This window comes from Schistocerca gregaria, chromosome 2, assembly GCF_023897955.1.
Source record: "Schistocerca gregaria isolate iqSchGreg1 chromosome 2, iqSchGreg1.2, whole genome shotgun sequence".
In the NCBI taxonomy this organism is placed as follows: Eukaryota; Metazoa; Arthropoda; class Insecta; order Orthoptera; family Acrididae; genus Schistocerca; species Schistocerca gregaria.
The window spans coordinates 1016083389-1016104575 of record NC_064921.1 but is presented as its reverse complement, the minus strand read 5'-3'; the positions used below and the strand labels follow the sequence as shown (position 1 = coordinate 1016104575).

The window sequence follows — 21187 nt, the reverse complement described above, 5'->3', positions numbered from 1 at the left end:
CCGACCGCGGGAATTCGCGCCGCCCCCATCCCGCCAGCCTACACGAGACTTTCCAGAGCACCCTGGACCACATCGAGGGACCCAGTGCACTGAAATTATAGTCATTCGCCATGTCAGGTGGCTCGTTGGTCTAGGGGTATGATTCCTGCTTAGGGTGCAGGAGGTCCCGGGTTCAAATCCCGGACGAGCCCTAGCGTTTTGTGCAAACTGATCGCACGTGAGTGGCTGAGTCGACGCAAAATGCTCGGCGGCAGTATCAAATGAATTTCATATTTGATGTGAGCAATTGACACTCTGATCCGACGTGTGAAGGCGATTACGAAGGTTTTTGGGTACAGATGGAAGCAGATGCATGTTACTATGTCTTGTTTTTAATGATGAAAAAGTGTTTCCGCCCGGGATCGAACCGGGGACCTTCTGCGTGTTAGGCAGACGTGATAACCGCTACACCACGGAAACTACTTGTGTGCGCCTTACCTTAGAGGCAACTCGTGCTGATGTTGTCATCGTAACTAAAAAATTAAATAAATGCGCTACTTGCATAACAAAGGTACATGCAGAAGATCCTCACATGTCGTGGCTCACTGGAGTACAATACGACATATTCAGGAAAATACTGTTCCCGCCCGGGATCGAACCGGGGACCTTCTGCGTGTGAAGCAGACGTGATAACCGCTACACGACGGAAACTGCGGACGTGAGGAGTCCATCCCCGTTCCCTCGAAATTACCTCAGCCTGTCTCCCGTCCGCGAATGCACACGCGACGGTTCTTTTGACAGCCTGGAAACCATTACAGCCGAGGGCACAAGAAGTCTTCGGGTGCTCGAGAGTTTGTCTGCCGTAGCACCCCTAACGAGATAGCGGTTTTTCCCGCAGTCGTGATTGTAAGTCATAGCAGCAAAAGCAATCACTTTCTTAGCAGCAGGGAGTGCGAGCCCAGCGGCAGCTCTACATGAAGGTACCAATAGCCCAGGAAGGCCGCCGACCGCGGGAATTCGCGCCGCCCCCATCCCGCCAGCCTACACGAGACTTTCCAGAGCACCCTGGACCACATCGAGGGACCCAGTGCACTGAAATTATAGTCATTCGCCATGTCAGGTGGCTCGTTGGTCTAGGGGTATGATTCCTGCTTAGGGTGCAGGAGGTCCCGGGTTCAAATCCCGGACGAGCCCTAGCGTTTTGTGCAAACTGATCGCACGTGAGTGGCTGAGTCGACGCAAAATGCTCGGCGGCAGTATCAAATGAATTTCATATTTGATGTGAGCAATTGACACTCTGATCCGACGTGTGAAGGCGATTACGAAGGTTTTTGGGTACAGATGGAAGCAGATGCATGTTACTATGTCTTGTTTTTAATGATGAAAAAGTGTTTCCGCCCGGGATCGAACCGGGGACCTTCTGCGTGTTAGGCAGACGTGATAACCGCTACACCACGGAAACTACTTGTGTGCGCCTTACCTTAGAGGCAACTCGTGCTGATGTTGTCATCGTAACTAAAAAATTAAATAAATGCGCTACTTGCATAACAAAGGTACATGCAGAAGATCCTCACATGTCGTGGCTCACTGGAGTACAATACGACATATTCAGGAAAATACTGTTCCCGCCCGGGATCGAACCGGGGACCTTCTGCGTGTGAAGCAGACGTGATAACCGCTACACGACGGAAACTGCGGACGTGAGGAGTCCATCCCCGTTCCCTCGAAATTACCTCAGCCTGTCTCCCGTCCGCGAATGCACACGCGACGGTTCTTTTGACAGCCTGGAAACCATTACAGCCGAGGGCACAAGAAGTCTTCGGGTGCTCGAGAGTTTGTCTGCCGTAGCACCCCTAACGAGATAGCGGTTTTTCCCGCAGTCGTGATTGTAAGTCATAGCAGCAAAAGCAATCACTTTCTTAGCAGCAGGGAGTGCGAGCCCAGCGGCAGCTCTACATGAAGGTACCAATAGCCCAGGAAGGCCGCCGACCGCGGGAATTCGCGCCGCCCCCATCCCGCCAGCCTACACGAGACTTTCCAGAGCACCCTGGACCACATCGAGGGACCCAGTGCACTGAAATTATAGTCATTCGCCATGTCAGGTGGCTCGTTGGTCTAGGGGTATGATTCCTGCTTAGGGTGCAGGAGGTCCCGGGTTCAAATCCCGGACGAGCCCTAGCGTTTTGTGCAAACTGATCGCACGTGAGTGGCTGAGTCGACGCAAAATGCTCGGCGGCAGTATCAAATGAATTTCATATTTGATGTGAGCAATTGACACTCTGATCCGACGTGTGAAGGCGATTACGAAGGTTTTTGGGTACAGATGGAAGCAGATGCATGTTACTATGTCTTGTTTTTAATGATGAAAAAGTGTTTCCGCCCGGGATCGAACCGGGGACCTTCTGCGTGTTAGGCAGACGTGATAACCGCTACACCACGGAAACTACTTGTGTGGCCCTTCCCTTAGAGGCAACTCGTGCTGATGTTGTCATCGTAACTAAAAATTAAATAAATGCGCTACTTGCATAACAAAGGTACATGCAGAAGATCCTCACATGTCGTGGCTCACTGGAGTACAATACGACATATTCAGGAAAATACTGTTCCCGCCCGGGATCGAACCGGGGACCTTCTGCGTGTGAAGCAGACGTGATAACCGCTACACGACGGAAACTGCGGACGTGAGGAGTCCATCCCCGTTCCCTCGAAATTACCTCAGCCTGTCTCCCGTCCGCGAATGCACACGCGACGGTTCTTTTGACAGCCTGGAAACCATTACAGCCGAGGGCACAAGAAGTCTTCGGGTGCTCGAGAGTTTGTCTGCCGTAGCACCCCTAACGAGATAGCGGTTTTTCCCGCAGTCGTGATTGTAAGTCATAGCAGCAAAAGCAATCACTTTCTTAGCAGCAGGGAGTGCGAGCCCAGCGGCAGCTCTACATGAAGGTACCAATAGCCCAGGAAGGCCGCCGACCGCGGGAATTCGCGCCGCCCCCATCCCGCCAGCCTACACGAGACTTTCCAGAGCACCCTGGACCACATCGAGGGACCCAGTGCACTGAAATTATAGTCATTCGCCATGTCAGGTGGCTCGTTGGTCTAGGGGTATGATTCCTGCTTAGGGTGCAGGAGGTCCCGGGTTCAAATCCCGGACGAGCCCTAGCGTTTTGTGCAAACTGATCGCACGTGAGTGGCTGAGTCGACGCAAAATGCTCGGCGGCAGTATCAAATGAATTTCATATTTGATGTGAGCAATTGACACTCTGATCCGACGTGTGAAGGCGATTACGAAGGTTTTTGGGTACAGATGGAAGCAGATGCATGTTACTATGTCTTGTTTTTAATGATGAAAAAGTGTTTCCGCCCGGGATCGAACCGGGGACCTTCTGCGTGTTAGGCAGACGTGATAACCGCTACACCACGGAAACTACTTGTGTGCGCCTTACCTTAGAGGCAACTCGTGCTGATGTTGTCATCGTAACTAAAAAATTAAATAAATGCGCTACTTGCATAACAAAGGTACATGCAGAAGATCCTCACATGTCGTGGCTCACTGGAGTACAATACGACATATTCAGGAAAATACTGTTCCCGCCCGGGATCGAACCGGGGACCTTCTGCGTGTGAAGCAGACGTGATAACCGCTACACGACGGAAACTGCGGACGTGAGGAGTCCATCCCCGTTCCCTCGAAATTACCTCAGCCTGTCTCCCGTCCGCGAATGCACACGCGACGGTTCTTTTGACAGCCTGGAAACCATTACAGCCGAGGGCACAAGAAGTCTTCGGGTGCTCGAGAGTTTGTCTGCCGTAGCACCCCTAACGAGATAGCGGTTTTTCCCGCAGTCGTGATTGTAAGTCATAGCAGCAGCAGGGAGTGCGAGCCCAGCGGCAGCTCTACATGAAGGTACCAATAGCCCAGGAAGGCCGCCGACCGCGGGAATTCGCGCCGCCCCCATCCCGCCAGCCTACACGAGACTTTCCAGAGCACCCTGGACCACATCGAGGGACCCAGTGCACTGAAATTATAGTCATTCGCCATGTCAGGTGGCTCGTTGGTCTAGGGGTATGATTCCTGCTTAGGGTGCAGGAGGTCCCGGGTTCAAATCCCGGACGAGCCCTAGCGTTTCGTGCAAACTGATCGCACGTGAGTGGCTGAGTCGACGCAAAATGCTCGGCGGCAGTATCAAATGAATTTCATATTTGATGTGAGCAATTGACACTCTGATCCGACGTGTGAAGGCGATTACGAAGGTTTTTGGGTACAGATGGAAGCAGATGCATATTACTATGTCTTGTTTTTAATGATGAAAAAGTGTTTCCGCCCGGGATCGAACCGGGGACCTTCTGCGTGTTAGGCAGACGTGATAACCGCTACACCACGGAAACTACTTGTGTGCGCCTTACCTTAGAGGCAACTCGTGCTGATGTTGTCATCGTAACTAAAAAATTAAATAAATGCGCTACTTGCATAACAAAGGTACATGCAGAAGATCCTCACGTGTCGTGGCTCACTGGAGTACAATACGACATATTCAGGAAAATACTGTTCCCCCCCGGGATCGAACCGGGGACCTTCTGCGTGTGAAGCAGACGTGATAACCGCTACACTACGGAAACTGCGGACGTGAGGAGTCCATCCCCGTTCCCTCGAAATTACCTCAGCCTGTCTCCCGTCCGCGAATGCACACGCGACGGTTCTTTTGACAGCCTGGAAACCATTACAGCCGAGGGCACAAGAAGTCTTCGGGTGCTCGAGAGTTTGTCTGCCGTAGCACCCCTAACGAGATAGCGGTTTTTCCCGCAGTCGTGATTGTAAGTCATAGCAGCAGCAGGGAGTGCGAGCCCAGCGGCAGCTCTACATGAAGGTACCAATAGCCCAGGAAGGCCGCCGACCGCGGGAATTCGCGCCGCCCCCATCCCGCCAGCCTACACGAGACTTTCCAGAGCACCCTGGACCACATCGAGGGACCCAGTGCACTGAAATTATAGTCATTCGCCATGTCAGGTGGCTCGTTGGTCTAGGGGTATGATTCCTGCTTAGGGTGCAGGAGGTCCCGGGTTCAAATCCCGGACGAGCCCTAGCGTTTTGTGCAAACTGATCGCACGTGAGTGGCTGAGTCGACGCAAAATGCTCGGCGGCAGTATCAAATGAATTTCATATTTGATGTGAGCAATTGACACTCTGATCCGACGTGTGAAGGCGATTACGAAGGTTTTTGGGTACAGATGGAAGCAGATGCATGTTACTATGTCTTGTTTTTAATGATGAAAAAGTGTTTCCGCCCGGGATCGAACCGGGGACCTTCTGCGTGTTAGGCAGACGTGATAACCGCTACACCACGGAAACTACTTGTGTGCGCCTTACCTTAGAGGCAACTCGTGCTGATGTTGTCATCGTAACTAAAAAATTAAATAAATGCGCTACTTGCATAACAAAGGTACATGCAGAAGATCCTCACATGTCGTGGCTCACTGGAGTACAATACGACATATTCAGGAAAATACTGTTCCCGCCCGGGATCGAACCGGGGACCTTCTGCGTGTGAAGCAGACGTGATAACCGCTACACTACGGAAACTGCGGACGTGAGGAGTCCATCCCCGTTCCCTCGAAATTACCTCAGCCTGTCTCCCGTCCGCGAATGCACACGCGACGGTTCTTTTGACAGCCTGGAAACCATTACAGCCGAGGGCACAAGAAGTCTTCGGGTGCTCGAGAGTTTGTCTGCCGTAGCACCCCTAACGAGATAGCGGTTTTTCCCGCAGTCGTGATTGTAAGTCATAGCAGCAGCAGGGAGTGCGAGCCCAGCGGCAGCTCTACATGAAGGTACCAATAGCCCAGGAAGGCCGCCGACCGCGGGAATTCGCGCCGCCCCCATCCCGCCAGCCTACACGAGACTTTCCAGAGCACCCTGGACCACATCGAGGGACCCAGTGCACTGAAATTATAGTCATTCGCCATGTCAGGTGGCTCGTTGGTCTAGGGGTATGATTCCTGCTTAGGGTGCAGGAGGTCCCGGGTTCAAATCCCGGACGAGCCCTAGCGTTTTGTGCAAACTGATCGCACGTGAGTGGCTGAGTCGACGCAAAATGCTCGGCGGCAGTATCAAATGAATTTCATATTTGATGTGAGCAATTGACACTCTGATCCGACGTGTGAAGGCGATTACCAAGGTTTTTGGGTACAGATGGAAGCAGATGCATGTTACTATGTCTTGTTTTTAATGATGAAAAAGTGTTTCCGCCCGGGATCGAACAGGGGACCTTCTGCGTGTTAGGCAGACGTGATAACCGCTACACCACGGAAACTACTTGTGTGCGCCTTACCTTAGAGGCAACTCGTGCTGATGTTGTCATCGTAACTAAAAAATTAAATAAATGCGCTACTTGCATAACAAAGGTACATGCAGAAGATCCTCACATGTCGTGGCTCACTGGAGTACAATACGACATATTCAGGAAAATACTGTTCCCGCCCGGGATCGAACCGGGGACCTTCTGCGTGTGAAGCAGACGTGATAACCGCTACACTACGGAAACTGCGGACGTGAGGAGTCCATCCCCGTTCCCTCGAAATTACCTCAGCCTGTCTCCCGTCCGCGAATGCACACGCGACGGTTCTTTTGACAGCCTGGAAACCATTACAGCCGAGGGCACAAGAAGTCTTCGGGTGCTCGAGAGTTTGTCTGCCGTAGCACCCCTAACGAGATAGCGGTTTTTCCCGCAGTCGTGATTGTAAGTCATAGCAGCAGCAGGGAGTGCGAGCCCAGCGGCAGCTCTACATGAAGGTACCAATAGCCCAGGAAGGCCGCCGACCGCGGGAATTCGCGCCGCCCCCATCCCGCCAGCCTACACGAGACTTTCCAGAGCACCCTGGACCACATCGAGGGACCCAGTGCACTGAAATTATAGTCATTCGCCATGTCAGGTGGCTCGTTGGTCTAGGGGTATGATTCCTGCTTAGGGTGCAGGAGGTCCCGGGTTCAAATCCCGGACGAGCCCTAGCGTTTTGTGCAAACTGATCGCACGTGAGTGGCTGAGTCGACGCAAAATGCTCGGCGGCAGTATCAAATGAATTTCATATTTGATGTGAGCAATTGACACTCTGATCCGACGTGTGAAGGCGATTACGAAGGTTTTTGGGTACAGATGGAAGCAGATGCATATTACTATGTCTTGTTTTTAATGATGAAAAAGTGTTTCCGCCCGGGATCGAACCGGGGACCTTCTGCGTGTTAGGCAGACGTGATAACCGCTACACCACGGAAACTACTTGTGTGCGCCTTACCTTAGAGGCAACTCGTGCTGATGTTGTCATCGTAACTAAAAAATTAAATAAATGCGCTACTTGCATAACAAAGGTACATGCAGAAGATCCTCACGTGTCGTGGCTCACTGGAGTACAATACGACATATTCAGGAAAATACTGTTCCCGCCCGGGATCGAACCGGGGACCTTCTGCGTGTGAAGCAGACGTGATAACCGCTACACTACGGAAACTGCGGACGTGAGGAGTCCATCCCCGTTCCCTCGAAATTACCTCAGCCTGTCTCCCGTCCGCGAATGCACACGCGACGGTTCTTTTGACAGCCTGGAAACCATTACAGCCGAGGGCACAAGAAGTCTTCGGGTGCTCGAGAGTTTGTCTGCCGTAGCACCCCTAACGAGATAGCGGTTTTTCCCGCAGTCGTGATTGTAAGTCATAGCAGCAAAAGCAATCACTTTCTTAGCAGCAGGGAGTGCGAGCCCAGCGGCAGCTCTACATGAAGGTACCAATAGCCCAGGAAGGCCGCCGACCGCGGGAATTCGCGCCGCCCCCATCCCGCCAGCCTACACGAGACTTTCCAGAGCACCCTGGACCACATCGAGGGACCCAGTGCACTGAAATTATAGTCATTCGCCATGTCAGGTGGCTCGTTGGTCTAGGGGTATGATTCCTGCTTAGGGTGCAGGAGGTCCCGGGTTCAAATCCCGGACGAGCCCTAGCGTTTTGTGCAAACTGATCGCACGTGAGTGGCTGAGTCGACGCAAAATGCTCGGCGGCAGTATCAAATGAATTTCATATTTGATGTGAGCAATTGACACTCTGATCCGACGTGTGAAGGCGATTACGAAGGTTTTTGGGTACAGATGGAAGCAGATGCATGTTACTATGTCTTGTTTTTAATGATGAAAAAGTGTTTCCGCCCGGGATCGAACCGGGGACCTTCTGCGTGTTAGGCAGACGTGATAACCGCTACACCACGGAAACTACTTGTGTGCGCCTTACCTTAGAGGCAACTCGTGCTGATGTTGTCATCGTAACTAAAAAATTAAATAAATGCGCTACTTGCATAACAAAGGTACATGCAGAAGATCCTCACATGTCGTGGCTCACTGGAGTACAATACGACATATTCAGGAAAATACTGTTCCCGCCCGGGATCGAACCGGGGACCTTCTGCGTGTGAAGCAGACGTGATAACCGCTACACGACGGAAACTGCGGACGTGAGGAGTCCATCCCCGTTCCCTCGAAATTACCTCAGCCTGTCTCCCGTCCGCGAATGCACACGCGACGGTTCTTTTGACAGCCTGGAAACCATTACAGCCGAGGGCACAAGAAGTCTTCGGGTGCTCGAGAGTTTGTCTGCCGTAGCACCCCTAACGAGATAGCGGTTTTTCCCGCAGTCGTGATTGTAAGTCATAGCAGCAGCAGGGAGTGCGAGCCCAGCGGCAGCTCTACATGAAGGTACCAATAGCCCAGGAAGGCCGCCGACCGCGGGAATTCGCGCCGCCCCCATCCCGCCAGCCTACACGAGACTTTCCAGAGCACCCTGGACCACATCGAGGGACCCAGTGCACTGAAATTATAGTCATTCGCCATGTCAGGTGGCTCGTTGGTCTAGGGGTATGATTCCTGCTTAGGGTGCAGGAGGTCCCGGGTTCAAATCCCGGACGAGCCCTAGCGTTTCGTGCAAACTGATCGCACGTGAGTGGCTGAGTCGACGCAAAATGCTCGGCGGCAGTATCAAATGAATTTCATATTTGATGTGAGCAATTGACACTCTGATCCGACGTGTGAAGGCGATTACGAAGGTTTTTGGGTACAGATGGAAGCAGATGCATATTACTATGTCTTGTTTTTAATGATGAAAAAGTGTTTCCGCCCGGGATCGAACCGGGGACCTTCTGCGTGTTAGGCAGACGTGATAACCGCTACACCACGGAAACTACTTGTGTGCGCCTTACCTTAGAGGCAACTCGTGCTGATGTTGTCATCGTAACTAAAAAATTAAATAAATGCGCTACTTGCATAACAAAGGTACATGCAGAAGATCCTCACGTGTCGTGGCTCACTGGAGTACAATACGACATATTCAGGAAAATACTGTTCCCCCCCGGGATCGAACCGGGGACCTTCTGCGTGTGAAGCAGACGTGATAACCGCTACACTACGGAAACTGCGGACGTGAGGAGTCCATCCCCGTTCCCTCGAAATTACCTCAGCCTGTCTCCCGTCCGCGAATGCACACGCGACGGTTCTTTTGACAGCCTGGAAACCATTACAGCCGAGGGCACAAGAAGTCTTCGGGTGCTCGAGAGTTTGTCTGCCGTAGCACCCCTAACGAGATAGCGGTTTTTCCCGCAGTCGTGATTGTAAGTCATAGCAGCAGCAGGGAGTGCGAGCCCAGCGGCAGCTCTACATGAAGGTACCAATAGCCCAGGAAGGCCGCCGACCGCGGGAATTCGCGCCGCCCCCATCCCGCCAGCCTACACGAGACTTTCCAGAGCACCCTGGACCACATCGAGGGACCCAGTGCACTGAAATTATAGTCATTCGCCATGTCAGGTGGCTCGTTGGTCTAGGGGTATGATTCCTGCTTAGGGTGCAGGAGGTCCCGGGTTCAAATCCCGGACGAGCCCTAGCGTTTTGTGCAAACTGATCGCACGTGAGTGGCTGAGTCGACGCAAAATGCTCGGCGGCAGTATCAAATGAATTTCATATTTGATGTGAGCAATTGACACTCTGATCCGACGTGTGAAGGCGATTACGAAGGTTTTTGGGTACAGATGGAAGCAGATGCATGTTACTATGTCTTGTTTTTAATGATGAAAAAGTGTTTCCGCCCGGGATCGAACCGGGGACCTTCTGCGTGTTAGGCAGACGTGATAACCGCTACACCACGGAAACTACTTGTGTGCGCCTTACCTTAGAGGCAACTCGTGCTGATGTTGTCATCGTAACTAAAAAATTAAATAAATGCGCTACTTGCATAACAAAGGTACATGCAGAAGATCCTCACATGTCGTGGCTCACTGGAGTACAATACGACATATTCAGGAAAATACTGTTCCCGCCCGGGATCGAACCGGGGACCTTCTGCGTGTGAAGCAGACGTGATAACCGCTACACTACGGAAACTGCGGACGTGAGGAGTCCATCCCCGTTCCCTCGAAATTACCTCAGCCTGTCTCCCGTCCGCGAATGCACACGCGACGGTTCTTTTGACAGCCTGGAAACCATTACAGCCGAGGGCACAAGAAGTCTTCGGGTGCTCGAGAGTTTGTCTGCCGTAGCACCCCTAACGAGATAGCGGTTTTTCCCGCAGTCGTGATTGTAAGTCATAGCAGCAGCAGGGAGTGCGAGCCCAGCGGCAGCTCTACATGAAGGTACCAATAGCCCAGGAAGGCCGCCGACCGCGGGAATTCGCGCCGCCCCCATCCCGCCAGCCTACACGAGACTTTCCAGAGCACCCTGGACCACATCGAGGGACCCAGTGCACTGAAATTATAGTCATTCGCCATGTCAGGTGGCTCGTTGGTCTAGGGGTATGATTCCTGCTTAGGGTGCAGGAGGTCCCGGGTTCAAATCCCGGACGAGCCCTAGCGTTTTGTGCAAACTGATCGCACGTGAGTGGCTGAGTCGACGCAGAATGCTCGGCGGCAGTATCAAATGAATTTCATATTTGATGTGAGCAATTGACACTCTGATCCGACGTGTGAAGGCGATTACCAAGGTTTTTGGGTACAGATGGAAGCAGATGCATGTTACTATGTCTTGTTTTTAATGATGAAAAAGTGTTTCCGCCCGGGATCGAACCGGGGACCTTCTGCGTGTTAGGCAGACGTGATAACCGCTACACCACGGAAACTACTTGTGTGCGCCTTACCTTAGAGGCAACTCGTGCTGATGTTGTCATCGTAACTAAAAAATTAAATAAATGCGCTACTTGCATAACAAAGGTACATGCAGAAGATCCTCACATGTCGTGGCTCACTGGAGTACAATACGACATATTCAGGAAAATACTGTTCCCGCCCGGGATCGAACCGGGGACCTTCTGCGTGTGAAGCAGACGTGATAACCGCTACACTACGGAAACTGCGGACGTGAGGAGTCCATCCCCGTTCCCTCGAAATTACCTCAGCCTGTCTCCCGTCCGCGAATGCACACGCGACGGTTCTTTTGACAGCCTGGAAACCATTACAGCCGAGGGCACAAGAAGTCTTCGGGTGCTCGAGAGTTTGTCTGCCGTAGCACCCCTAACGAGATAGCGGTTTTTCCCGCAGTCGTGATTGTAAGTCATAGCAGCAGCAGGGAGTGCGAGCCCAGCGGCAGCTCTACATGAAGGTACCAATAGCCCAGGAAGGCCGCCGACCGCGGGAATTCGCGCCGCCCCCATCCCGCCAGCCTACACGAGACTTTCCAGAGCACCCTGGACCACATCGAGGGACCCAGTGCACTGAAATTATAGTCATTCGCCATGTCAGGTGGCTCGTTGGTCTAGGGGTATGATTCCTGCTTAGGGTGCAGGAGGTCCCGGGTTCAAATCCCGGACGAGCCCTAGCGTTTTGTGCAAACTGATCGCACGTGAGTGGCTGAGTCGACGCAAAATGCTCGGCGGCAGTATCAAATGAATTTCATATTTGATGTGAGCAATTGACACTCTGATCCGACGTGTGAAGGCGATTACGAAGGTTTTTGGGTACAGATGGAAGCAGATGCATATTACTATGTCTTGTTTTTAATGATGAAAAAGTGTTTCCGCCCGGGATCGAACCGGGGACCTTCTGCGTGTTAGGCAGACGTGATAACCGCTACACCACGGAAACTACTTGTGTGCGCCTTACCTTAGAGGCAACTCGTGCTGATGTTGTCATCGTAACTAAAAAATTAAATAAATGCGCTACTTGCATAACAAAGGTACATGCAGAAGATCCTCACGTGTCGTGGCTCACTGGAGTACAATACGACATATTCAGGAAAATACTGTTCCCGCCCGGGATCGAACCGGGGACCTTCTGCGTGTGAAGCAGACGTGATAACCGCTACACTACGGAAACTGCGGACGTGAGGAGTCCATCCCCGTTCCCTCGAAATTACCTCAGCCTGTCTCCCGTCCGCGAATGCACACGCGACGGTTCTTTTGACAGCCTGGAAACCATTACAGCCGAGGGCACAAGAAGTCTTCGGGTGCTCGAGAGTTTGTCTGCCGTAGCACCCCTAACGAGATAGCGGTTTTTCCCGCAGTCGTGATTGTAAGTCATAGCAGCAAAAGCAATCACTTTCTTAGCAGCAGGGAGTGCGAGCCCAGCGGCAGCTCTACATGAAGGTACCAATAGCCCAGGAAGGCCGCCGACCGCGGGAATTCGCGCCGCCCCCATCCCGCCAGCCTACACGAGACTTTCCAGAGCACCCTGGACCACATCGAGGGACCCAGTGCACTGAAATTATAGTCATTCGCCATGTCAGGTGGCTCGTTGGTCTAGGGGTATGATTCCTGCTTAGGGTGCAGGAGGTCCCGGGTTCAAATCCCGGACGAGCCCTAGCGTTTTGTGCAAACTGATCGCACGTGAGTGGCTGAGTCGACGCAAAATGCTCGGCGGCAGTATCAAATGAATTTCATATTTGATGTGAGCAATTGACACTCTGATCCGACGTGTGAAGGCGATTACGAAGGTTTTTGGGTACAGATGGAAGCAGATGCATATTACTATGTCTTGTTTTTAATGATGAAAAAGTGTTTCCGCCCGGGATCGAACCGGGGACCTTCTGCGTGTTAGGCAGACGTGATAACCGCTACACCACGGAAACTACTTGTGTGCGCCTTACCTTAGAGGCAACTCGTGCTGATGTTGTCATCGTAACTAAAAAATTAAATAAATGCGCTACTTGCATAACAAAGGTACATGCAGAAGATCCTCACGTGTCGTGGCTCACTGGAGTACAATACGACATATTCAGGAAAATACTGTTCCCGCCCGGGATCGAACCGGGGACCTTCTGCGTGTGAAGCAGACGTGATAACCGCTACACTACGGAAACTGCGGACGTGAGGAGTCCATCCCCGTTCCCTCGAAATTACCTCAGCCTGTCTCCCGTCCGCGAATGCACACGCGACGGTTCTTTTGACAGCCTGGAAACCATTACAGCCGAGGGCACAAGAAGTCTTCGGGTGCTCGAGAGTTTGTCTGCCGTAGCACCCCTAACGAGATAGCGGTTTTTCCCGCAGTCGTGATTGTAAGTCATAGCAGCAAAAGCAATCACTTTCTTAGCAGCAGGGAGTGCGAGCCCAGCGGCAGCTCTACATGAAGGTACCAATAGCCCAGGAAGGCCGCCGACCGCGGGAATTCGCGCCGCCCCCATCCCGCCAGCCTACACGAGACTTTCCAGAGCACCCTGGACCACATCGAGGGACCCAGTGCACTGAAATTATAGTCATTCGCCTTGTCAGGTGGCTCGTTGGTCTAGGGGTATGATTCCTGCTTAGGGTGCAGGAGGTCCCGGGTTCAAATCCCGGACGAGCCCTAGCGTTTTGTGCAAACTGATCGCACGTGAGTGGCTGAGTCGACGCAAAATGCTCGGCGGCAGTATCAAATGAATTTCATATTTGATGTGAGCAATTGACACTCTGATCCGACGTGTGAAGGCGATTACGAAGGTTTTTGGGTACAGATGGAAGCAGATGCATGTTACTATGTCTTGTTTTTAATGATGAAAAAGTGTTTCCGCCCGGGATCGAACCGGGGACCTTCTGCGTGTTAGGCAGACGTGATAACCGCTACACCACGGAAACTACTTGTGTGCGCCTTACCTTAGAGGCAACTCGTGCTGATGTTGTCATCGTAACTAAAAAATTAAATAAATGCGCTACTTGCATAACAAAGGTACATGCAGAAGATCCTCACATGTCGTGGCTCACTGGAGTACAATACGACATATTCAGGAAAATACTGTTCCCGCCCGGGATCGAACCGGGGACCTTCTGCGTGTGAAGCAGACGTGATAACCGCTACACTACGGAAACTGCGGACGTGAGGAGTCCATCCCCGTTCCCTCGAAATTACCTCAGCCTGTCTCCCGTCCGCGAATGCACACGCGACGGTTCTTTTGACAGCCTGGAAACCATTACAGCCGAGGGCACAAGAAGTCTTCGGGTGCTCGAGAGTTTGTCTGCCGTAGCACCCCTAACGAGATAGCGGTTTTTCCCGCAGTCGTGATTGTAAGTCATAGCAGCAGCAGGGAGTGCGAGCCCAGCGGCAGCTCTACATGAAGGTACCAATAGCCCAGGAAGGCCGCCGACCGCGGGAATTCGCGCCGCCCCCATCCCGCCAGCCTACACGAGACTTTCCAGAGCACCCTGGACCACATCGAGGGACCCAGTGCACTGAAATTATAGTCATTCGCCATGTCAGGTGGCTCGTTGGTCTAGGGGTATGATTCCTGCTTAGGGTGCAGGAGGTCCCGGGTTCAAATCCCGGACGAGCCCTAGCGTTTTGTGCAAACTGATCGCACGTGAGTGGCTGAGTCGACGCAAAATGCTCGGCGGCAGTATCAAATGAATTTCATATTTGATGTGAGCAATTGACACTCTGATCCGACGTGTGAAGGCGATTACGAAGGTTTTTGGGTACAGATGGAAGCAGATGCATGTTACTATGTCTTGTTTTTAATGATGAAAAAGTGTTTCCGCCCGGGATCGAACCGGGGACCTTCTGCGTGTTAGGCAGACGTGATAACCGCTACACCACGGAAACTACTTGTGTGCGCCTTACCTTAGAGGCAACTCGTGCTGATGTTGTCATCGTAACTAAAAAATTAAATAAATGCGCTACTTGCATAACAAAGGTACATGCAGAAGATCCTCACATGTCGTGGCTCACTGGAGTACAATACGACATATTCAGGAAAATACTGTTCCCGCCCGGGATCGAACCGGGGACCTTCTGCGTGTGAAGCAGACGTGATAACCGCTACACTACGGAAACTGCGGACGTGAGGAGTCCATCCCCGTTCCCTCGAAATTACCTCAGCCTGTCTCCCGTCCGCGAATGCACACGCGACGGTTCTTTTGACAGCCTGGAAACCATTACAGCCGAGGGCACAAGAAGTCTTCGGGTGCTCGAGAGTTTGTCTGCCGTAGCACCCCTAACGAGATAGCGGTTTTTCCCGCAGTCGTGATTGTAAGTCATAGCAGCAGCAGGGAGTGCGAGCCCAGCGGCAGCTCTACATGAAGGTACCAATAGCCCAGGAAGGCCGCCGACCGCGGGAATTCGCGCCGCCCCCATCCCGCCAGCCTACACGAGACTTTCCAGAGCACCCTGGACCACATCGAGGGACCCAGTGCACTGAAATTATAGTCATTCGCCATGTCAGGTGGCTCGTTGGTCTAGGGGTATGATTCCTGCTTAGGGTGCAGGAGGTCCCGGGTTCAAATCCCGGACGAGCCCTAGCGTTTTGTGCAAACTGATCGCACGTGAGTGGCTGAGTCGACGCAAAATGCTCGGCGGCAGTATCAAATGAATTTCATATTTGATGTGAGCAATTGACACTCTGATCCGACGTGTGATGGCGATTACGAAGGTTTTTGGGTACAGATGGAAGCAGATGCATGTTACTATGTCTTGTTTTTAATGATGAAAAAGTGTTTCCGCCCGGGATCGAACCGGGGACCTTCTGCGTGTTAGGCAGACGTGATAACCGCTACACCACGGAAACTACTTGTGTGCGCCTTACCTTAGAGGCAACTCGTGCTGATGTTGTCATCGTAACTAAAAAATTAAATAAATGCGCTACTTGCATAACAAAGGTACATGCAGAAGATCCTCACATGTCGTGGCTCACTGGAGTACAATACGACATATTCAGGAAAATACTGTTCCCGCCCGGGATCGAACCGGGGACCTTCTGCGTGTGAAGCAGACGTGATAACCGTTACACTACGGAAACTGGGGACGTGAGGAGTCCATCCCCGTTCCCTCGAAATTACCTCAGCCTGTCTCCCGTCCGCGAATGCACACGCGACGGTTCTTTTGACAGCCTGGAAACCATTACAGCCGAGGGCACAAGAAGTCTTCGGGTGCTCGAGAGTTTGTCTGCCGTAGCACCCCTAACGAGATAGCGGTTTTTCCCGCAGTCGTGATTGTAAGTCATAGCAGCAGCAGGGAGTGCGAGCCCAGCGGCAGCTCTACATGAAGGTACCAATAGCCCAGGAAGGCCGCCGACCGCGGGAATTCGCGCCGCCCCCATCCCGCCAGCCTACACGAGACTTTCCAGAGCACCCTGGACCACATCGAGGGACCCAGTGCACTGAAATTATAGTCATTCGCCATGTCAGGTGGCTCGTTGGTCTAGGGGTATGATTCCTGCTTAGGGTGCAGGAGGTCCCGGGTTCAAATGCCGGACGAGCCCTAGCGTTTTGTGCAAACTGATCGCACGTGAGTGGCTGAGTCGACGCAAAATGCTCGGCGGCAGTATCAAATGAATTTCATATTTGATGTGAGCAATTGACACTCTGATCCGACGTGTGAAGGCGATTACGAAGGTTTTTGGGTACAGATGGAAGCAGATGCATGTTACTATGTCTTGTTTTTAATGATGAAAAAGTGTTTCCTTCCGGGATCGAACCGGGGACCTTCTGCGTGTTAGGCAGACGTGATAACCGCTACACCACGGAAACTACTTGTGTGCGCCTTACCTTAGAGGCAACTCGTGCTGGTGTTGTCATCGTAACTAAAAAATTAAATAAATGCGCTACTTGCATAACAAAGGTACATGCAGAAGATCCAAACATGTCGTGGCTCACTGGAGTACAATACGACATATTCAGGAAAATACTGTTCCCGCCCGGGATCGAACCGGGGACCTTCTGCGTGTGAAGCAGACGTGATAACCGCTACACTACGGAAACTGCGGACGTGAGGAGTCCATCCCCGTTCCCTCGAAATTACCTCAGCCTGTCTCCCGTCCGCGAATGCACACGCGACGGTTCTTTTGACAGCCTGGAAACCATTACAGCCGAGGGCACAAGAAGTCTTCGGGTGCTCGAGAGTTTGTCTGCCGTAGCACCCCTAACGAGATAGCGGTTTTTCCCGCAGTCGTGATTGTAAGTCATAGCAGCAGCAGGGAGTGCGAGCCCAGCGGCAGCTCTACATGAAGGTACCAATAGCCCAGGAAGGCCGCCGACCGCGGGAATTCGCGCCGCCCCCATCCCGCCAGCCTACACGAGACTTTCCAGAGCACCCTGGACCACATCGAGGGACCCAGTGCACTGAAATTATAGTCATTCGCCATGTCAGGTGGCTCGTTGGTCTAGGGGTATGATTCCTGCTTAGGGTGCAGGAGGTCCCGGGTTCAAATCCCGGACGAGCCCTAGCGTTTTGTGCAAACTGATCGCACGTGAGTGGCTGAGTCGACGCAAAATGCTCGGCGGCAGTATCAAATGAATTTCATATTTGATGTGAGCAATTGACACTCTGATCCGACGTGTGAAGGCGATTACGAAGGTTTTTGGGTACAGATGGAAGCAGATGCATGTTACTATGTCTTGTTTTTAATGATGAAAAAGTGTTTCCGCCCGGGATCGAACCGGGGACCTTCTGCGTGTTAGGCAGACGTGATAACCGCTACACCACGGAAACTACTTGTGTGCGCCTTACCTTAGAGGCAACTCGTGCTGATGTTGTCATCGTAACTAAAAAATTAAATAAATGCGCTACTTGCATAACAAAGGTACATGCAGAAGATCCTCACATGTCGTGGCTCACTGGAGTACAATACGACATATTCAGGAAAATACTGTTCCCGCCCGGGATCGAACCGGGGACCTTCTGCGTGTGAAGCAGACGTGATAACCGCTACACTACGGAAACTGCGGACGTGAGGAGTCCATCCCCGTTCCCTCGAAATTACCTCAGCCTGTCTCCCGTCCGCGAATGCACACGCGACGGTTCTTTTGACAGCCTGGAAACCATTACAGCCGAGGGCACAAGAAGTCTTCGGGTGCTCGAGAGTTTGTCTGCCGTAGCACCCCTAACGAGATAGCGGTTTTTCCCGCAGTCGTGATTGTAAGTCATAGCAGCAAAAGCAATCACTTTCTTAGCAGCAGGGAGTGCGAGCCCAGCGGCAGCTCTACATGAAGGTACCAATAGCCCAGGAAGGCCGCCGACCGCGGGAATTCGCGCCGCCCCCATCCCGCCAGCCTACACGAGACTTTCCAGTGCACCCTGGACCACATCGAGGGACCCAGTGCACTGAAATTATAGTCATTCGCCATGTCAGGTGGCTCGTTGGTCTAGGGGTATGATTCCTGCTTAGGGTGCAGGAGGTCCCGGGTTCAAATCCCGGACGAGCCCTAGCGTTTTGTGCAAACTGATCGCACGTGAGTGGCTGAGTCGACGCAAAATGCTCGGCGGCAGTATCAAATAAATTTCATATTTGATGTGAGCAATTGACACTCTGATCCGACGTGTGAAGGCGATTACGAAGGTTTTTGGGTACAGATGGAAGCAGATGCATGTTACTATGTCTTGTTTTTAATGATGAAAAAGTGTTTCCGCCCGGGATCGAACCGGGGACCTTCTGCGTGTTAGGCAGACGTGATAACCGCTACACCACGGAAACTACTTGTGTGCGCCTTACCTTAGAGGCAACTCGTGCTGATGTTGTCATCGTAACTAAAAAATTAAATAAATGCGCTACTTGCATAACAAAGGTACATGCAGAAGATCCTCACATGTCGTGGCTCACTGGAGTACAATACGACATATTCAGGAAAATACTGTTCCCGCCCGGTATCGAACCGGGGACCTACTGCGTGTGAAGCAGACGTGATAACCGCTACACTACGGAAACTGCGGACGTGAGGAGTCCATCCCCGTTCCCTCGAAATTACCTCAGCCTGTCTCCCGTCCGCGAATGCACACGCGACGGTTCTTTTGACAGCCTGGAAACCATTACAGCCGAGGGCACAAGAAGTCTTCGGGTGCTCGAGAGTTTGTCTGCCGTAGCACCCCTAACGAGATAGCGGTTTTTCCCGCAGTCGTGATTGTAAGTCATAGCAGCAGCAGGGAGTGCGAGCCCAGCGGCAGCTCTACATGAAGGTACCAATAGCCCAGGAAGGCCGCCGACCGCGGGAATTCGCGCCGCCCCCATCCCGCCAGCCTACACGAGACTTTCCAGAGCACCCTGGACCACATCGAGGGACCCAGTGCACTGAAATTATAGTCATTCGCCCTGTCAGGTGGCTCGTTGGTCTAGGGGTATGATTCCTGCTTAGGGTGCAGGAGGTCCCGGGTTCAAATCCCGGACGAGCCCTAGCGTTTTGTGCAAACTGATCGCACGTGAGTGGCTGAGTCGACGCAAAATGCTCGGCGGCAGTATCAAATGAATTTCATATTTGATGTGAGCAATTGACACTCTGATCCGACGTGTGAAGGCGATTACGAAGGTTTTTGGGTACAGATGGAAGCAGATGCATGTTACTATGTCTTGTTTTTAATGATGAAAAAGTGTTTCCGCCCGGGATCGAACCGGGGACCTTCTGCGTGTTAGGCAGACGTGATAACCGCTACACCACGGAAACTACTTGTGTGCGCCTTACCTTAGAGGCAACTCGTGCTGATGTTGTCATCGTAACTAAAAAATTAAATAAATGCGCTACTTGCATAACAAAGGTACATGCAGAAGATCCTCACATGTCGTGGCTCACTGGAGTACAATACGACATATTCAGGAAAATACTGTTCCCGCCCGGGATCGAACCGGGGACCTTCTGCGTGTGAAGCAGACGTGATAACCGCTACACTACGGAAACTGCGGACGTGAGGAGTCCATCCCCGTTCCCTCGAAATTACCTCAGCCTGTCTCCCGTCCGCGAATGCACACGCGACGGTTCTTTTGACAGCCTGGAAACCATTACAGCCGAGGGCACAAGAAGTCTTCGGGTGCTCGAGAGTTTGTCTGCCGTAGCACCCCTAACGAGATAGCGGTTTTTCCCGCAGTCGTGATTGTAAGTCATAGCAGCAAAAGCAATCACTTTCTTAGCAGCAGGGAGTGCGAGCCCAGCGGCAGCTCTACATGAAGGTACCAATAGCCCAGGAAGGCCGCCGACCGCGGGAATTCGCGCCGCCCCCATCCCGCCAGCCTACACGAGACTTTCCAGAGCACCCTGGACCACATCGAGGGACCCAGTGCACTGAAATTATAGTCATTCGCCATGTCAGGTGGCTCGTTGGTCTAGGGGTATGATTCCTGCTTAGGGTGCAGGAGGTCCCGGGTTCAAATCCCGGACGAGCCCTAGCGTTTTGTGCAAACTGATCGCACGTGAGTGGCTGAGTCGACGCAAAATGCTCGGCGGCAGTATCAAATGAATTTCATATTTGATGTGAGCAATTGACACTCTGATCCGACGTGTGAAGGCGATTACGAAGGTTTTTGGGTACAGATGGAAGCAGATGCATGTTACTATGTCTTGTTTTTAATGATGAAAAAGTGTTTCCGCCCGGGATCGAACCGGGGACCTTCTGCGTGTTAGGCAGACGTGATAACCGCTACACCACGGAAACTACTTGTGTGCGCCTTACCTTAGAGGCAACTCGTGCTGATGTTGTCATCGTAACTAAAAAATTAAATAAATGCGCTACTTGCATAACAAAGGTACATGCAGAAGATCCTCACATGTCGTGGCTCACTGGAGTACAATACGACATATTCAGGAAAATACTGTTCCCGCCCGGGATCGAACCGGGGACCTTCTGCGTGTGAAGCAGACGTGATAACCACTACACTACGGAAACTACGGACGTGAGGAGTCCATCCCCGTTCCCTCGAAATTACCTCAGCCTGTCTCCCGTCCGCGAATGCACACGCGACGGTTCTTTTGACAGCCTGGAAACCATTACAGCCGAGGGCACAAGAAGTCTTCGGGTGCTCGAGAGTTTGTCTG

General features: G+C 52.3%; 66 non-coding genes across 66 annotated transcripts; 22 read left to right on the top strand and 44 right to left on the bottom strand.

The window, feature by feature from the left end:
- Positions 1–119: 119 nt before the first annotated feature.
- Trnap-agg (transfer RNA proline (anticodon AGG)) lies at positions 120–191 on the top strand. The gene has a single exon. It is a non-coding gene; the product is annotated as a tRNA-Pro (tRNA).
- Positions 192–386: 195 nt separating this feature from the next.
- Trnav-aac (transfer RNA valine (anticodon AAC)) lies at positions 387–459 on the bottom strand. Its single transcript has one exon. It is a non-coding gene; the product is annotated as a tRNA-Val (tRNA).
- Positions 460–617: 158 nt separating this feature from the next.
- Trnav-cac (transfer RNA valine (anticodon CAC)) lies at positions 618–690 on the bottom strand. Its single transcript has one exon. It is a non-coding gene; the product is annotated as a tRNA-Val (tRNA).
- Positions 691–1101: 411 nt separating this feature from the next.
- Positions 1102–1173, top strand: Trnap-agg (transfer RNA proline (anticodon AGG)). Its single transcript has one exon. It is a non-coding gene; the product is annotated as a tRNA-Pro (tRNA).
- A 195-nt stretch (positions 1174–1368) lies between these two features.
- On the bottom strand, positions 1369–1441 carry Trnav-aac (transfer RNA valine (anticodon AAC)). Its single transcript has one exon. It is a non-coding gene; the product is annotated as a tRNA-Val (tRNA).
- A 158-nt stretch (positions 1442–1599) lies between these two features.
- On the bottom strand, positions 1600–1672 carry Trnav-cac (transfer RNA valine (anticodon CAC)). Its single transcript has one exon. It is a non-coding gene; the product is annotated as a tRNA-Val (tRNA).
- A 411-nt stretch (positions 1673–2083) lies between these two features.
- Trnap-agg (transfer RNA proline (anticodon AGG)) lies at positions 2084–2155 on the top strand. The gene has a single exon. It is a non-coding gene; the product is annotated as a tRNA-Pro (tRNA).
- Positions 2156–2350: 195 nt separating this feature from the next.
- On the bottom strand, positions 2351–2423 carry Trnav-aac (transfer RNA valine (anticodon AAC)). Its single transcript has one exon. It is a non-coding gene; the product is annotated as a tRNA-Val (tRNA).
- Positions 2424–2580: 157 nt separating this feature from the next.
- On the bottom strand, positions 2581–2653 carry Trnav-cac (transfer RNA valine (anticodon CAC)). The gene has a single exon. It is a non-coding gene; the product is annotated as a tRNA-Val (tRNA).
- Positions 2654–3064: 411 nt separating this feature from the next.
- Positions 3065–3136, top strand: Trnap-agg (transfer RNA proline (anticodon AGG)). Its single transcript has one exon. It is a non-coding gene; the product is annotated as a tRNA-Pro (tRNA).
- Positions 3137–3331: 195 nt separating this feature from the next.
- Trnav-aac (transfer RNA valine (anticodon AAC)) lies at positions 3332–3404 on the bottom strand. Its single transcript has one exon. It is a non-coding gene; the product is annotated as a tRNA-Val (tRNA).
- A 158-nt stretch (positions 3405–3562) lies between these two features.
- Trnav-cac (transfer RNA valine (anticodon CAC)) lies at positions 3563–3635 on the bottom strand. Its single transcript has one exon. It is a non-coding gene; the product is annotated as a tRNA-Val (tRNA).
- Positions 3636–4025: 390 nt separating this feature from the next.
- Positions 4026–4097, top strand: Trnap-agg (transfer RNA proline (anticodon AGG)). The gene has a single exon. It is a non-coding gene; the product is annotated as a tRNA-Pro (tRNA).
- Positions 4098–4292: 195 nt separating this feature from the next.
- Trnav-aac (transfer RNA valine (anticodon AAC)) lies at positions 4293–4365 on the bottom strand. The gene has a single exon. It is a non-coding gene; the product is annotated as a tRNA-Val (tRNA).
- Positions 4366–4523: 158 nt separating this feature from the next.
- Positions 4524–4596, bottom strand: Trnav-cac (transfer RNA valine (anticodon CAC)). Its single transcript has one exon. It is a non-coding gene; the product is annotated as a tRNA-Val (tRNA).
- Positions 4597–4986: 390 nt separating this feature from the next.
- On the top strand, positions 4987–5058 carry Trnap-agg (transfer RNA proline (anticodon AGG)). The gene has a single exon. It is a non-coding gene; the product is annotated as a tRNA-Pro (tRNA).
- A 195-nt stretch (positions 5059–5253) lies between these two features.
- Positions 5254–5326, bottom strand: Trnav-aac (transfer RNA valine (anticodon AAC)). The gene has a single exon. It is a non-coding gene; the product is annotated as a tRNA-Val (tRNA).
- Positions 5327–5484: 158 nt separating this feature from the next.
- On the bottom strand, positions 5485–5557 carry Trnav-cac (transfer RNA valine (anticodon CAC)). Its single transcript has one exon. It is a non-coding gene; the product is annotated as a tRNA-Val (tRNA).
- Positions 5558–5947: 390 nt separating this feature from the next.
- Trnap-agg (transfer RNA proline (anticodon AGG)) lies at positions 5948–6019 on the top strand. The gene has a single exon. It is a non-coding gene; the product is annotated as a tRNA-Pro (tRNA).
- Positions 6020–6214: 195 nt separating this feature from the next.
- Positions 6215–6287, bottom strand: Trnav-aac (transfer RNA valine (anticodon AAC)). Its single transcript has one exon. It is a non-coding gene; the product is annotated as a tRNA-Val (tRNA).
- Positions 6288–6445: 158 nt separating this feature from the next.
- On the bottom strand, positions 6446–6518 carry Trnav-cac (transfer RNA valine (anticodon CAC)). Its single transcript has one exon. It is a non-coding gene; the product is annotated as a tRNA-Val (tRNA).
- Positions 6519–6908: 390 nt separating this feature from the next.
- Trnap-agg (transfer RNA proline (anticodon AGG)) lies at positions 6909–6980 on the top strand. The gene has a single exon. It is a non-coding gene; the product is annotated as a tRNA-Pro (tRNA).
- A 195-nt stretch (positions 6981–7175) lies between these two features.
- On the bottom strand, positions 7176–7248 carry Trnav-aac (transfer RNA valine (anticodon AAC)). The gene has a single exon. It is a non-coding gene; the product is annotated as a tRNA-Val (tRNA).
- A 158-nt stretch (positions 7249–7406) lies between these two features.
- Trnav-cac (transfer RNA valine (anticodon CAC)) lies at positions 7407–7479 on the bottom strand. The gene has a single exon. It is a non-coding gene; the product is annotated as a tRNA-Val (tRNA).
- A 411-nt stretch (positions 7480–7890) lies between these two features.
- Positions 7891–7962, top strand: Trnap-agg (transfer RNA proline (anticodon AGG)). Its single transcript has one exon. It is a non-coding gene; the product is annotated as a tRNA-Pro (tRNA).
- A 195-nt stretch (positions 7963–8157) lies between these two features.
- On the bottom strand, positions 8158–8230 carry Trnav-aac (transfer RNA valine (anticodon AAC)). The gene has a single exon. It is a non-coding gene; the product is annotated as a tRNA-Val (tRNA).
- A 158-nt stretch (positions 8231–8388) lies between these two features.
- On the bottom strand, positions 8389–8461 carry Trnav-cac (transfer RNA valine (anticodon CAC)). Its single transcript has one exon. It is a non-coding gene; the product is annotated as a tRNA-Val (tRNA).
- A 390-nt stretch (positions 8462–8851) lies between these two features.
- On the top strand, positions 8852–8923 carry Trnap-agg (transfer RNA proline (anticodon AGG)). Its single transcript has one exon. It is a non-coding gene; the product is annotated as a tRNA-Pro (tRNA).
- Positions 8924–9118: 195 nt separating this feature from the next.
- On the bottom strand, positions 9119–9191 carry Trnav-aac (transfer RNA valine (anticodon AAC)). The gene has a single exon. It is a non-coding gene; the product is annotated as a tRNA-Val (tRNA).
- Positions 9192–9349: 158 nt separating this feature from the next.
- Trnav-cac (transfer RNA valine (anticodon CAC)) lies at positions 9350–9422 on the bottom strand. The gene has a single exon. It is a non-coding gene; the product is annotated as a tRNA-Val (tRNA).
- Positions 9423–9812: 390 nt separating this feature from the next.
- On the top strand, positions 9813–9884 carry Trnap-agg (transfer RNA proline (anticodon AGG)). The gene has a single exon. It is a non-coding gene; the product is annotated as a tRNA-Pro (tRNA).
- Positions 9885–10079: 195 nt separating this feature from the next.
- On the bottom strand, positions 10080–10152 carry Trnav-aac (transfer RNA valine (anticodon AAC)). Its single transcript has one exon. It is a non-coding gene; the product is annotated as a tRNA-Val (tRNA).
- Positions 10153–10310: 158 nt separating this feature from the next.
- Trnav-cac (transfer RNA valine (anticodon CAC)) lies at positions 10311–10383 on the bottom strand. Its single transcript has one exon. It is a non-coding gene; the product is annotated as a tRNA-Val (tRNA).
- Positions 10384–10773: 390 nt separating this feature from the next.
- Positions 10774–10845, top strand: Trnap-agg (transfer RNA proline (anticodon AGG)). Its single transcript has one exon. It is a non-coding gene; the product is annotated as a tRNA-Pro (tRNA).
- A 195-nt stretch (positions 10846–11040) lies between these two features.
- Positions 11041–11113, bottom strand: Trnav-aac (transfer RNA valine (anticodon AAC)). The gene has a single exon. It is a non-coding gene; the product is annotated as a tRNA-Val (tRNA).
- A 158-nt stretch (positions 11114–11271) lies between these two features.
- On the bottom strand, positions 11272–11344 carry Trnav-cac (transfer RNA valine (anticodon CAC)). Its single transcript has one exon. It is a non-coding gene; the product is annotated as a tRNA-Val (tRNA).
- Positions 11345–11734: 390 nt separating this feature from the next.
- On the top strand, positions 11735–11806 carry Trnap-agg (transfer RNA proline (anticodon AGG)). The gene has a single exon. It is a non-coding gene; the product is annotated as a tRNA-Pro (tRNA).
- Positions 11807–12001: 195 nt separating this feature from the next.
- Positions 12002–12074, bottom strand: Trnav-aac (transfer RNA valine (anticodon AAC)). Its single transcript has one exon. It is a non-coding gene; the product is annotated as a tRNA-Val (tRNA).
- A 158-nt stretch (positions 12075–12232) lies between these two features.
- Positions 12233–12305, bottom strand: Trnav-cac (transfer RNA valine (anticodon CAC)). The gene has a single exon. It is a non-coding gene; the product is annotated as a tRNA-Val (tRNA).
- Positions 12306–12716: 411 nt separating this feature from the next.
- Positions 12717–12788, top strand: Trnap-agg (transfer RNA proline (anticodon AGG)). The gene has a single exon. It is a non-coding gene; the product is annotated as a tRNA-Pro (tRNA).
- Positions 12789–12983: 195 nt separating this feature from the next.
- Trnav-aac (transfer RNA valine (anticodon AAC)) lies at positions 12984–13056 on the bottom strand. The gene has a single exon. It is a non-coding gene; the product is annotated as a tRNA-Val (tRNA).
- Positions 13057–13214: 158 nt separating this feature from the next.
- Positions 13215–13287, bottom strand: Trnav-cac (transfer RNA valine (anticodon CAC)). The gene has a single exon. It is a non-coding gene; the product is annotated as a tRNA-Val (tRNA).
- Positions 13288–13698: 411 nt separating this feature from the next.
- On the top strand, positions 13699–13770 carry Trnap-agg (transfer RNA proline (anticodon AGG)). The gene has a single exon. It is a non-coding gene; the product is annotated as a tRNA-Pro (tRNA).
- Positions 13771–13965: 195 nt separating this feature from the next.
- Trnav-aac (transfer RNA valine (anticodon AAC)) lies at positions 13966–14038 on the bottom strand. Its single transcript has one exon. It is a non-coding gene; the product is annotated as a tRNA-Val (tRNA).
- A 158-nt stretch (positions 14039–14196) lies between these two features.
- Trnav-cac (transfer RNA valine (anticodon CAC)) lies at positions 14197–14269 on the bottom strand. The gene has a single exon. It is a non-coding gene; the product is annotated as a tRNA-Val (tRNA).
- A 390-nt stretch (positions 14270–14659) lies between these two features.
- On the top strand, positions 14660–14731 carry Trnap-agg (transfer RNA proline (anticodon AGG)). The gene has a single exon. It is a non-coding gene; the product is annotated as a tRNA-Pro (tRNA).
- A 195-nt stretch (positions 14732–14926) lies between these two features.
- Trnav-aac (transfer RNA valine (anticodon AAC)) lies at positions 14927–14999 on the bottom strand. The gene has a single exon. It is a non-coding gene; the product is annotated as a tRNA-Val (tRNA).
- A 158-nt stretch (positions 15000–15157) lies between these two features.
- Positions 15158–15230, bottom strand: Trnav-cac (transfer RNA valine (anticodon CAC)). Its single transcript has one exon. It is a non-coding gene; the product is annotated as a tRNA-Val (tRNA).
- A 390-nt stretch (positions 15231–15620) lies between these two features.
- On the top strand, positions 15621–15692 carry Trnap-agg (transfer RNA proline (anticodon AGG)). Its single transcript has one exon. It is a non-coding gene; the product is annotated as a tRNA-Pro (tRNA).
- Positions 15693–15887: 195 nt separating this feature from the next.
- Positions 15888–15960, bottom strand: Trnav-aac (transfer RNA valine (anticodon AAC)). Its single transcript has one exon. It is a non-coding gene; the product is annotated as a tRNA-Val (tRNA).
- A 158-nt stretch (positions 15961–16118) lies between these two features.
- Trnav-cac (transfer RNA valine (anticodon CAC)) lies at positions 16119–16191 on the bottom strand. Its single transcript has one exon. It is a non-coding gene; the product is annotated as a tRNA-Val (tRNA).
- Positions 16192–16581: 390 nt separating this feature from the next.
- Trnap-agg (transfer RNA proline (anticodon AGG)) lies at positions 16582–16653 on the top strand. Its single transcript has one exon. It is a non-coding gene; the product is annotated as a tRNA-Pro (tRNA).
- Positions 16654–16848: 195 nt separating this feature from the next.
- Trnav-aac (transfer RNA valine (anticodon AAC)) lies at positions 16849–16921 on the bottom strand. Its single transcript has one exon. It is a non-coding gene; the product is annotated as a tRNA-Val (tRNA).
- Positions 16922–17079: 158 nt separating this feature from the next.
- Trnav-cac (transfer RNA valine (anticodon CAC)) lies at positions 17080–17152 on the bottom strand. Its single transcript has one exon. It is a non-coding gene; the product is annotated as a tRNA-Val (tRNA).
- A 390-nt stretch (positions 17153–17542) lies between these two features.
- Trnap-agg (transfer RNA proline (anticodon AGG)) lies at positions 17543–17614 on the top strand. Its single transcript has one exon. It is a non-coding gene; the product is annotated as a tRNA-Pro (tRNA).
- Positions 17615–17809: 195 nt separating this feature from the next.
- On the bottom strand, positions 17810–17882 carry Trnav-aac (transfer RNA valine (anticodon AAC)). Its single transcript has one exon. It is a non-coding gene; the product is annotated as a tRNA-Val (tRNA).
- A 158-nt stretch (positions 17883–18040) lies between these two features.
- Trnav-cac (transfer RNA valine (anticodon CAC)) lies at positions 18041–18113 on the bottom strand. Its single transcript has one exon. It is a non-coding gene; the product is annotated as a tRNA-Val (tRNA).
- Positions 18114–18524: 411 nt separating this feature from the next.
- On the top strand, positions 18525–18596 carry Trnap-agg (transfer RNA proline (anticodon AGG)). Its single transcript has one exon. It is a non-coding gene; the product is annotated as a tRNA-Pro (tRNA).
- Positions 18597–18791: 195 nt separating this feature from the next.
- Trnav-aac (transfer RNA valine (anticodon AAC)) lies at positions 18792–18864 on the bottom strand. Its single transcript has one exon. It is a non-coding gene; the product is annotated as a tRNA-Val (tRNA).
- Positions 18865–19022: 158 nt separating this feature from the next.
- Positions 19023–19095, bottom strand: Trnav-cac (transfer RNA valine (anticodon CAC)). The gene has a single exon. It is a non-coding gene; the product is annotated as a tRNA-Val (tRNA).
- A 390-nt stretch (positions 19096–19485) lies between these two features.
- Trnap-agg (transfer RNA proline (anticodon AGG)) lies at positions 19486–19557 on the top strand. Its single transcript has one exon. It is a non-coding gene; the product is annotated as a tRNA-Pro (tRNA).
- Positions 19558–19752: 195 nt separating this feature from the next.
- Trnav-aac (transfer RNA valine (anticodon AAC)) lies at positions 19753–19825 on the bottom strand. Its single transcript has one exon. It is a non-coding gene; the product is annotated as a tRNA-Val (tRNA).
- A 158-nt stretch (positions 19826–19983) lies between these two features.
- Positions 19984–20056, bottom strand: Trnav-cac (transfer RNA valine (anticodon CAC)). Its single transcript has one exon. It is a non-coding gene; the product is annotated as a tRNA-Val (tRNA).
- A 411-nt stretch (positions 20057–20467) lies between these two features.
- On the top strand, positions 20468–20539 carry Trnap-agg (transfer RNA proline (anticodon AGG)). The gene has a single exon. It is a non-coding gene; the product is annotated as a tRNA-Pro (tRNA).
- A 195-nt stretch (positions 20540–20734) lies between these two features.
- Positions 20735–20807, bottom strand: Trnav-aac (transfer RNA valine (anticodon AAC)). The gene has a single exon. It is a non-coding gene; the product is annotated as a tRNA-Val (tRNA).
- Positions 20808–20965: 158 nt separating this feature from the next.
- Trnav-cac (transfer RNA valine (anticodon CAC)) lies at positions 20966–21038 on the bottom strand. Its single transcript has one exon. It is a non-coding gene; the product is annotated as a tRNA-Val (tRNA).
- Positions 21039–21187: the final 149 nt, after the last annotated feature.